We start from the raw sequence: 12259 nt of genomic DNA, 5'->3' as shown, positions 1-12259 counted from the left end.
CCTCAGCCCTCCCCTTTCCTCCTCCGCCCCCCGCCCGCCGTGAGAGGGCCGCTGCCTCCCCATTGGCTGCCCGCGTCACGTGAGCCGCGGCTCCCGAAGCGTCACCTGGTGGGCGGGGCTCGCGGCGCCTTCCCGCCCCTCACCCCTCCTGTCACGCTCCCGAGCGGCGGCGGCGGCGGCCGGGCCCGGGACTGGGACTGGGACTGGGACTGGGACTGGGACTGGGACTGTCCCCGCTCCGCCCGGGCCGCCACGGGCGGGCCCCGTGGCTCCAGCCACGCCTCGGGGTGGGCCCCGCAGGCTGAGCCGCTCCTCCCCCGCGCCCCAGTCCCGCCGCCGCTCTGAGGGGAAGCAGCGGGGCGGGCTGAGGTGTCCTCAGCGCCCCGGGCCTCCGGCAGGATCTCCCTCAGGCGACGGCACCCCGTAGGAACTGAGAGGTCCCTGCAGCCCCCCCCCCGAGCCCGAGCTGCCTACCGGAGCCCGCTCTTGAGTGAGGGGTATGGGCTCCGCCGCTGTGGATGCAGGGAGAGGGGGGACCGCCGTGCGGGGTCCGGGAGCCTGTCACTGCAGAGCGGCAAATGTTCAAGGAAGAAAAAAGTAAAACAATATAGGGCATATCTGAAGCATTGTGGCCCTCTCGTACAAATCCAGTGTGGCCATCATCAGTTTGAGGACTTCAGTATGTACTTGCAGTATATGGATAAGGAAAAGGTGAGCTTTGCATAGTCGCAGCCTGATTTTATAACAGTTTCTTTATCCCTTGTTTGTGTTTAAAAGCCTAGGTGCAGATGTGTTTGTTTTCATGATGCCCACCTGTACCAGAGATACTTTTTTTCAGACAAATTGCTTTTTAATCTCTCAAAGCCAGAATGCAAAAATCAGAACAATCTTCTTAGACAAAAGAAGAAGGGTGCATATACTTCATCTTTACAAACTGTCTTTCTCAAGTGGCCAGCTTAAGCCCCAAATTACCATTAGCTGAGGAAAAAAAACAGGGAATACTGAGACTCATAATAATGCCAAGACATAAAGCATTTAAAAATGAGCTTAGACGTGCTTATTAAATTCTAATTGTGCTGTGCTACAAAACGGTAGAAAAATTACAGCCTAATAAATACCTGCATAAAAATGAAATTGATCTCTTTCCTTACTTAACCTGTATCAAAGCCAGCATGAGCAAGCATCTGTGCTTTCATTCTTAGGAACTGGGATTTCTAATAACCGCTTGTGTCTGATGTGATGGTATCTACCATCGGCTTGCATCCATAATATTTGAACGCTTTGCTTTTGCTGTGGTGAAAGGACAAAGAAACTTTGCTTTTTCCAGGCACTGCAAAGTCTACTGACTATGGAGAGCTGCTTCCTCTCGCTTCAGTCCCCTTCCTTTCCTGTTTCTTAAGTGCTAGAAAACAAGTCATGTCTGCCTCTTATCCTTTCCCTAATCTTCTCTGGTTTGAGGATTTAAAAATGAGGTGCAGTTATCACTATTGTGCTTCTGTTAAGAGCCAGTCATGAAAGAGTTACTAATAATAAATGAGACTGCTGACCAAAAGAACAACATGGATTTTGAACATACTAAGAGACAGTAAGAGAAAGAAATATACCTCCGTCTGTAGTTTGGAGTTTGATCAGTGTATGAAAGGGTTTGTACAGCCGAGGATAAACTTGAGAGCTTCCAGTTCTTTGTTAGGTTTCAGCTTCATAGAAGCTTAAACTACTCTTAATTCCCAGCTGTTGTGTTCCTATCTCCCTCCTCTGCACTGATGCTGGTATTGTGCAGGTCCTTAAACCAGCTCATAGAATTGATCAGGTTGAAAACTCTCCCACCAAAGTGATATGTTGTTTGGGTTTTTTTTTGCCTTGAACTGGCACACCAACACCTGCTTCTGTAAACACTAGCATTGGCCAAAGGAAGGGGGTGGAAATATGTGGCGGGGGCGGGATGTGACCTCAACAGCCTAGATTGAGATCAGTTTAAGCAGCTTAATGAGTTTCTCATTGGCTCTTGGCCTCCTTTGTGCTTGCTAGTGCTCATAGTTTTTCCAAATAATGGAAAAACTCTGTCAGTATTGTTGTTACCCAAGTACTTCTGAATAGCAGCAGCGAAAATTGTCTGTTCTTATTTTGCTGTTAGTTGGGAAACCTTGAATCAATACGTCAGACTGAATGCAGGTTCAAAAGATGGCACTGACTCAGTTAACATTTAGGAGGTTTTCTTTGTGACCACAGATGTAGAAACTCTTGTGAAAACTTGACTCCCCCTCACCTCACTTGCTGGGGAAAGAGTCTTATTCACCAGTAACAGAAAGCAATTGTGTTTTTCAAGGCCTGCTGTATTATATGAAATAATCAGTGGGTGGAGGTGGTTTACAAGAAAAATAGTTCCATCTGTATGCTCTAGCGTCTTCATAAAATATGAGAATAAGACAAGTGACTTACATTTTCACGCGGCACTAAGATGAAACCTTATTTTTACTACAGTGGCCCATCATTATTCTGCTACAGAGTAGAATTAAATATGTAAATAAGGTGATGTAATCTGAGTGTGAATATGACTATATTAATATTTGCATTAACTTCTGAACATGTTTCATGCAAACTAGATGTTTTCAAAAACCAGAACAGACTCAGACTGATTAGGCTATCTCTGTAATTAAAATAGCAAAAGCTAATGCATGTAGCATAGCTACCAATTTGCATTTTTTTACTGTATTGATGAAATTGTCTAAACTTGCAAAAGTTAAATCACAAAATAATTTCAAGTCTTGTGTAAAACACCTGGATAATATTTAATAGCTTGAAACCGGGCCAAGTGTCCCATGTGCCAATGAAAGGGGAATATTTACACAGTCGATTACAACTGTATTGGATATTCTTTTTCTTTTTTGTTTTAATTCCTTTACAGCAGTTAAGCAGTCATGCTCTGGCCTGAGTTTATAGAACAGATCACTGTCACTGTGATAGGGATAACATCTTCCATCCCCAGTTGTATGGTTTTACTGCTTTCCATGAACTCTCTCTAGTTTAATTGGGTGCTATGCCAGTTCAGCTTGCTAAAATGGCAGGAAACTAACTGAGCAGGGAAGAGAGGAGACAATGAAACTTTTTGCTAGCAAGCTGTTAATTTGGCTCAACTGAAACTATGCAACTGCACTTGTGGACAAGGTCTGAGAAGCCAGTGAACTGTCATCATTATACACAATTGTCAAATATTGGCAGGCTGTTTCTCAAAACACTTCTTTATTGACTGAAGCAGATCTCTTCTGTTTTCTGGCACTCTGTGTCAGACGTAAAGAGAGAACTGAAAACTGAAGCACCACTGGCAGTGAAGAGGCTGGAATAGATGGGTTGAAATTCAAACAATTTTTCTATGCTTGTGCTGGCCAAACTACTAGTTAAGGTAACTTTCATGTCAGGAGTAGTGAAACTGCCTTCAGATGTAATCTGAAGGCACTAGCTGAGGGAATAAACTACTTCTTCAGCACCTGCAATAGACTCTGATTCTATGCAACCTAGCATCAAAAGGTGCAAAGCCAGTATATTCAACTTCACAAAGAAGCTTAAACATCTTTCAGAAACTTTCTCCACTAGCATGGATTTATTCTGCCTACCCTGAACTACATGAAATAATTCTTGGGCTGCTCTCAGTCTAAAGAGTTAGACTTTAATTCTCCTCAATTCTTTTAATATCCGTTAGTGTTGGATGCCCTGCTGTCATGATCTGCTGTGTTGTAAGTGTTACAGAATAATTTATTCAAAGCTGTACAAAAGTCAGACTTTTTTGAGGTAATGAGTGACAGGTCAAATTTTAGAACTTCATGCATGTGACCAACATGATATTTCAGCCCTGTGTGTAACCACATAGTTACAAATGGCAATTATTGGCATCACTTAGCACAGAACCAGCAGTGCACATTCAGAACCATAATTAATCATATGTATTTGTAGTACTGTCAGTATTGGATACTTCTAGCTGTAATATTACTCCATATTTTTGTAAAATTTGGACTGGTAAAAAATGAAAAAAATGCTCATGTATGATTAATTATACTATCTAAATCTCAGCTTTAAGAATTTTCAGTAACTATGTGGAAGTATTGCATTGAAATACAGATTTCTTTGAGTTTTGCCTGTTCTTAGAAATTTTCATTCTCTTTCTTGCCTCTTAAGTTTGAAGAAAAGATAAGATTTCATTTTGAATGTAGTGAATAACATTTTCAGTTATTTAGGTAATTATAGCATTATAGAAAATGCTTACTAGGAGGTTTTTCACTTATGTTAAAAATTCAGGACTCTCTTTTCTTCAGGTGGAGAGTGAAAGCTCATGTTAAGCCCCCTTTTCACTAAGCTCCCAGAGGCTTATTGGAAAAACCAGAAGTCAGCTTGCTTATGACTCTTCTATCAGGGAGCAGCAAGAATGGGGCTGCTCCATGAGAGAGAAAGAGCTGGGATCAGAGCATGGCTACAGCAAAGGCCTCTCTGACCAGGGTGCCATCCCAGTGGGGTCAGGATGGTGATAGTCACCAGTCTGAGACAAGGCAAGGTAGCAAGTCAGGGGTCCATCTAACAAGTCCACTCAGGAGCAACAGGAGAGAGGGCCAAGGACAAGAATGGAGCCAAGACTACCTATAATGCAAGTCCAAGCTTACAGGAGACAAGCCCAGAGAGAGGACTACTGATAACATAGGTCAAAGGTTCATCCAGGAGACTGGGGCCAGAGGCAAGACTACCTACAATGTATGCCTAAGGTCCATCTAGGAAGCTCAGTCAGTAAGTCATGCTGGAAGGAGGCAGGGCTGGATACATATACAACTCTGACAAAGCAGGCCAGGTTTGGGTGCTCAGGCCAGAGCTTAAATGGAGCTCCTGGACCAGCTGGAAATGTTACATATGGATGGTAATTGGCCTGGTATCAGACATTGTTAGTAGCTATTGTCCATATTCATTAACACATTGATTCTGGATTTCTATTTGGGCCAACTTAATTTTAAAATTAACATGAAAAGCATAAATAATGAGCATGGAGAACTCAGGCAGAATGTTACTGAGGCCTTGTACTGGTTTTGAGTTCCAAAGTACTGGATAGAGTTACATTTCTTCATAGTAGCTTGTATGGGGCTAGCTCTGTTTTGGATTTGTGATGAAAACAGTGTTAATAACATAAGGATGTTTTAGTTACTGCTGAGCAGTGCTTACACAACCTCAGGGCCTTTTCTGCTTCTCACACTGCCCTGCCAGCGAGCAGGCTGGGGGTGCACAAGGAGTTGGGAGGGGGCACAGCTTCGACAGCTGACCCCAACTAAGCAAAGGGATATCCCAGACCACATGACGTGCTCAGCCATAAAACTGGATGGAGGGGTAGGGAGGTTGGCCAGGGCTGCTATTGCTTGGGGACTGGCTGCGCATCGGTTGGCTGGTGGTGAGCAATTGTCTGGGGGTTTTTTGCATCACTGGTTTTTCTTTTTTCCCCCTCCTTTGTTGTTGTCTTGTCTTTTTTTTTTATTATTATTATTATTAAACTGTCTTCATCTCAACCTATAAAATTTCACACTTTTACCCATTCAATTCTCTCCCCCATCCCACCGGGGGTAAGTGAGCAAGTGGCTGTGTGGTGCTTAGCTGCCTACTGGGATTAAACCATGACAGGCATCATTACTGAGATTCAGTAATATTCTGGACAAATAATATATAACAAAAATATCTAATAATATCTAATGATATTTAAAACATTTTATCTGTTTGTGGCCACAGTTTGCACAGTGGTTATTAAGTATTAAAATGACCTACATGTGCGAATTTGTGTGATGGTCAAAGTAAAAGACAGGCTATTAAGCCAGATGAACTATTTGTCTTATCCAGAATGCCAATTCCTATGAAAAGTGCCTGCACTTGTGTGCTGGTACCCAAATTCCATAGAGGTGGGAATTACAAAAATAGTAACATTAAAACACTTTGTACAAATCACTTGATGTACTTCTGCCTCAGTGAAGCAAATAAAAAGATCATAAAAGCAAGGCTTTGCTGCATGTCATGTAGTTGAATCTTTCCAGAAAAATAAACTCAAAGAGGTGCAACTGTGCTGGTAACATAGATGAAATTAGGATATCTTCTTTCATGTTTCCACTATTTTTTGTGGGTTTATTTTTTGTATTTATAATGAGTTGAGAGATACTTTAAAATACAATAATCTGTTTAAAATTTATTTGATGTGCCTAGCATTCAGAGGGTATAAGGGACAAGTTTATTTTTGATAGTTCACCTCTTTTTTGTCTCCAAGTTGAGTATTATTATGGTGTGTTTTGGTGCAATTTTTAGCAGTCTTTGTTGATTCCAGGTTTTTACTGCATTAATGCAATGTTCCTATTCACGTACTACCATTCCCTCTTCCCACATGATATCAAAGGGAAGATTAATTTTGTATCAGATGAGTGAGACTAGTAACATAGAAAGGTGACTGCAGCTAAGACTCCTACATTTTCATTTTTATCACATTTAAGTTGGTATTTATAGAATGAATGAAGAGATCCAATTAATTGTACCTCCTGTTGATGCCATACAAGATTTTTTCTTTCAACACCTCATAATTTTTTCTGCCTTTTTTAGGATTTGTCATAGCTAATATAGCTATGTATTTTTGTCTCAGTGTGGGAAGAGTTGAAAGACATACTCAGAAAGCATACTCGGGACTTAACCCTGCAAGTACCGTAAGTTTGTAGATACGTGAGTGTCTGCTTCCGAGTATGCTCAGAAGTGTCCACCTTCTCAGATGATGCATATGCTGGATTTCTGATCAGCTTCAACAGCAATCCGTGCTTCCTGGTCAGAATGTAAGGAGTAGCTCCCATCAGCACAGCTTTTGACTTGCTCCCCCTACGGCAGGCTGCCTGCGTCTACACTGTGCAGTGTTTGGAGGGATCTCGTCTTCTGCAGGCCTTTCCAGAACCTTTTTACGTACGCAGCACAAATATCACTCCTCTGCTGCGTTCACATCCTGTGATCTTGCCAGTTCTTACTGTGTTCCTTAAGATCGATGAAGTTTGTTTTTAAGTATTGCTGTGTGGGGCTACACTGAAATCCCCCAGCATCAAGCAGCTCTACCACATATCTTTTGGTAGTCAAGGTAATTCCTGAAGTCAAAGTTCCCCTTTCTTCAAGAGCTGCGATAGTCTAGGTCCTCTGCCACACTGACTTCCTCTCAGGACCTTGAAGTCTGTCTTTGCATGTGAGACATCTGAACAATTTTGAAAGGTTCTTTAATAATGAATACCCTTTTTTGTTTGTCCAGGATAAAAAGAGAAATGCTTGCAGCATACCACTTCTCTGCTACTATAGCATGTTACCAGAGAGGCATGTTATGGGGGCATGACAGGCAAAAGGCTTGCAAGGATGATGTTGGAGTATTGGGCCAAGTGGAGGGAGGCTTCATACTCAAAACCATTTCCTAGAGCTATCTACCTACTGAATGGCTTCTAGGTTTTGTCTGAGAGGAAGCCTTGTTATTTTGCTTCAAAGGCTATTCCAGGAATAATCAAGCATGCGCACAGAATGAATGCTAATGAAGAGGACTTTGGAGCAAAACAGGTGATGATTCAGACTGATAGTATAGTGCACTCAAAATCTCTTTATGTGTTCTGTTAGGAGCCTTGGTCTGTAATTCAGCTATAGAGTCTACTGGATGGCAAAACTCACGAGTTCATCGTTCTAGATTCAGTTTTTCAACATAAGAGTTACAAGAATTTCCCAACTTCATCAAACCAGAATATTTTCGCTTAGTCACATTTTAGAAGGTGTCAGCTTCATTTTTACTGAAGGTTTAAAAAAATCAGATAGTCTGAGAGAATTTAGGCTGAGCAATTAAACATTGGCAAAGGTTATAAGGATTTCAAACTAGAACCTTATAATAGGAAGTGTTAGGCAAACTTAACTACAGATTTCTCTTCCGTCTGTATTTATATCATGCTGTGTACTGACTGTCTGGTATGCCTGTACAGACTTTGCCCCAAAGTTAACTTTGTCTGCACCTTGTGTTCAGTATTTATTTTAAAAATTCTGCATAGGTATGAGTTGTATTTACATTTATATCATCATTTCTTAGGCATCTTAGGATTTCTTTTGAACACCAGGCAGGTGATTAAAGGTACTGATAGACAATAACATGGGAAGACAATTACTAAGAAGTCAAAAACCAAGGCCTTTGACACAGATTTTTTGCCTGCATGCCTTCCACAGAAGCATGACACATAATCTTTATACTTGATGCATTCCCTTTGCAAAGAGATTCAAGTTTTTTTTTTAATTTTATGCTCTTTTTTGCTGTCCACAATTTTTTTCTGTCCATCAAAATGGCATTTATTGATGTGAGCATAGCTGATTAATCACAGCTGTTCTTACAGATTTTAATTTCCACAAAACAGCTCGTGTCTCCAGCATGCTGTATGTCTCTGCTTTTGCTTTTATTGCTATCCTACATGTTCCTTTCCAACTTTATCAGAAGACTTTCTTCATATGTTTCTTGACTGCTTAGAGAAGTGTTCCATATACATATAACATTGATTCAGGAATCAACTGCGAGAGCTGTTTTTCCCTTCCTTTCACAGGGGCTGCCAAGATAGTTTTATGGGCATCCGTTTGCCTATCTTGTGTTTTTTAATTTATAGAATAAATGCCCAGATTACTTCATGGACTCCTTTGTTTTTGTTTCAAAGAAAGAATTAGCAGACATTTGAACTAAAGTTAACTGCTTCTCAATATAAATTGAAATGTAAAATCCTTGTTATTGGCATGTAAAAGAAGCAGATTGGTAACTGCCTGTCCATAATTCCCATGGCGCTTTAAATTTAAAGCTTCTTTCACATATGGAAAGAGGATAATGGTAATAAGGTAAATAAAGTGTGTAAATAAATGAGATAAGGTATGTAAGATATATGTAAGATGTATAAACAAAGGATTCCTTACATACATCTATGTAGAAATCCTACTCCTCACCCTGAGTTAATTGTGGTTTTGCAACTTACTTTAATAAATTGGATTTGAATTTTAGTTCTGCTAAATATGTTAAGGCATTTTATCTAAATGTTTATCTAAATATTAGAAACTAGATGAGCTAATAGCTAACCTTTTAAGATTTTTATTTATTTACTTGTGTTACGGAACCAACCACAGGTTTTCACTCAAGACTGAAGTATCATGGCACTGTATATGAAACGCTAGTAAGGAGATGTCCTTTTCACAGAAAGGTCTGGTTTTGCTATGTGCTTCCCTAATAGTATGCTTCATAAATAGTATTATTCAATTAAATGCTAAATCAGCTATATGCATAAGTTGTGGGCTTGAAGCCAGAATGAGAGGAAAATGATCAAAAGCTGTACAATTAGAAAGAAAATTTACTATGTATACATTACTTATGAGATGCAAAGGCTTGATAGTCACTCAGATGAATGTGTTCAAGCTTTGACTGTGCATTTCCAGGCTGCTCTGCTGTATATAGGTTCTGTGTCATTTGGTCTGAAGAGACAGAGTTGATCATTTATGATGTTGACCATTGTGTTCCTGTGCATGCTGTTGGCTGCAGAAGCTGGTATATTGTATCCAGCTAGCCTGACAGGCTCTTGTAGGCTTGGGTGAACCTTGAACATGTATGGTACAGCAGGTATATTCAAGATCCTCGTAGCCAACTTTTTGATTATTCTGTAAAAGCTACAGAGGAAGTGGATTTCTGAGAGGTGGTAAATTCAGTTGCTTTGTGTTCAAAAGGTCTTTTTATGGTCTAACATTAATTGCTACTGGTAAACACTGAGGGCTAACAAAAATGTCTTAGAAAAAGCCAGGGGCAATACTCTGTGAGCTCAGCAAAGGACTGGGGTTTGGAAGATCTGGATTCTATTCTTAATTTGACCATTGATTTGCAGTGTGACTTTGGCAAGTTAATCTCTGTGTTTCTGTTTCTTTTTCACATCTTTGATCTCTCTTGTCTATCTTTACTGCACTTTGTCTTTACAGTGTCTAGAATAAGGAGGGAGGCAATCTTGACTGTGATTCTAATAACAGTAATAACAAATAATATTAAATACAAAGTAAGTTTCAATGATTCTATTGGAGTATGATTGTAATGGGTTTGTATAGGTACACAGGGATACGGATTTAAGTTACATGTTCAGCCATCTTTAACCTAAAGGATTGAATCCTGTCAGAAAGCTGTCTTTAGCATCTGTCTTCATGTTCTGTACTGAGCTGAGAGAAATTAGACTCGAAGATAATGTCCATGGATGTCAAGGAGGTGATACAGTTGTATTTCTAACAATTCTGACTCAACAACTCTATGACCTACAGCTAAATGTCTGCAGCTCTTTTACACGTATAATTCCCTTTCATGCCTGATACATATTCAAAAACATTCTCATTAAAAACACTTTTCATATGAAACTCACCTTATGTTTGAAAATGACTGATTAATTATTTCTCAGATGGCTATTTCTAGGCTTAGTCCAAATATACCCTTATGGTATTTTTCTTTTCAAAGGAAAAGTGCTTCTACATTATGACCAATTTTGCTGTCAGATTCCAGGTGATATAGGCAGTCTTTAGGTCTGATTTGAAACCCTACTAATTTCAGTTGGGTTCCCTACTAATTTCAGTTGGGTTCCATGAAAATATAAGTGCGGTTCTGTTCAGTAAACACAAAAAAAACCCATAATAAATTAAAAGCTCATGGAGACCACTGAACACGCTAAGTTTTACTGAGAACAGTAGCTGCCAGCCTTCTCCAGGCTTCCTGCAAAAGGTAGTTACAATCACTTGATATTTATCAATTTATTAATGCTTTTTTGACAACGCAGATATATTGCATCCAAACTGTATGTTTGTATCACTACTGAAAATTCTTGTGCCTTGAGTGTACAAAAGAAAAACACATTGCGTCCTTCATGCCGAGCTTTGTGAAAGCAATAGTCTGTCTCATTACCTTAGTTTTTTCCATTCATCCCAGGTTGATTTTCTTCTCTGTTTTTTTGTTTAAAAGTTAATTTAGTCATTGAAAATATACCTGATAGACACTAATGGAAACTGACCACTGAACAACTGTAATATGTGCTAAGTCCATTGTCCCACTTGCACCTGGGTTTCAGACTTGTTTTGAAGGGCCGAACCTTTAGACATAAAAGGATAATCAAGTCTTCTGGCCTACTCAACCTGAGCTTGAAAACAGCATGCCAGCTTTGTTAACCAGATTGTACAGGAAAAGCTAGACTAAGACCAGTTATTACATACTGGCTATTGAATACCTGTCAAATAGTAACGCTCAGTTATAATCAACATAAGGCAGATCTGAAGCAGTTACTTTGAGATGAAAAGCTGTGTATCCCATTACCAGTCACTTGAGCCGTTCAGTGTCCATCTGCTGATTGGAGAAGAAAACTTCATTAATAATGTATTCACAGATTGTTCTCTAGCTTTTATGTTGCTATTAGTTCTTCCAGCATGAGCTATCTCAGCATTATTTAGCTTCTGAGCTCTAACATCTCCTTAGTAGCCATGGCAAGTTGCTTGGTGTTTTCCATTTTAGGGGATAGAAGGCATTAAAACATATGACGTGACATTAAAATTGATCCATGAGATTGCTTGTTTTTTGCGTAAGAATCTATACTGCATTAATATGTTTTATCACTGCCTCAAAATACTTCTTCAAAAGAGAGATTCTGAGCAAAAAAAGAGTAATTTCTGTCATAGTTTGTTACAGCTAACACAACTACACTAATCTAGTACTTGATAATATAAATCACTTAATACTATGAAATGAGTAAGGTAATGTTTTGGACATAGGGAGCTGAATGCCAATAAAAATTGGTGCAGCTATCAAAGTCAGTGGAAATGTCAATGCCAGGAAAATGGCCAATAATATCCAGAGAATTTTGTTTGGTTTGGACAGTGTTTTACCATTTTTAATTAATAGTTCCACCAGGCACAATAAAATTATTGCATTAGAACTTAAGCTATTCAAACCCATAATTTATAGTCTTATCATTTGGTGGATTTGTTTTGTTTTTAAATTGCTGAACAATATGATCTGAAAAGTTGTCAGAATTAAAGCCTGCAGCCAAAACAAGACAGTATTAGCTGTTAAGTTCTTAATGTCTCTGAAAGTCCTGCTCTTTTGAAGTATTGATTTTTTTTTGCCTTAGAATGGGCAGTTTGTATACATTGGGAAAGTAATTATGTGCCTGGGAAAAAATGGCATGCAGGTGTAGTCCTTGATCCAAGACAT

At 39.7% G+C, this 12259-nt stretch overlaps 1 protein-coding gene across 1 annotated transcript in view; it reads right to left on the bottom strand.

The window, feature by feature from the left end:
* The window catches only part of PPP2R5C (protein phosphatase 2, regulatory subunit B', gamma), an 85912-nt gene extending 85747 nt beyond the window's left edge, over window positions 1-165 (bottom strand). The window contains exon 1 of the mRNA XM_010583951.1: window positions 106-165. The gene's annotated coding sequence lies outside the window, so the exon portion shown is untranslated. The remainder of the gene's footprint in view (window positions 1-105) is intronic.
* Between the last annotated feature and the right edge of the window lie 12094 nt (window positions 166-12259).

The sequence above is a fragment of the Haliaeetus leucocephalus genome, unplaced genomic scaffold, assembly GCF_000737465.1.
Source record: "Haliaeetus leucocephalus isolate CR32 unplaced genomic scaffold, Haliaeetus_leucocephalus-4.0 Scaffold932, whole genome shotgun sequence".
Classification (NCBI taxonomy): Eukaryota; Metazoa; Chordata; class Aves; order Accipitriformes; family Accipitridae; genus Haliaeetus; species Haliaeetus leucocephalus.
Note: the sequence above shows the minus strand (reverse complement) of the source record. Positions and strands in the feature narration are given on the sequence as shown.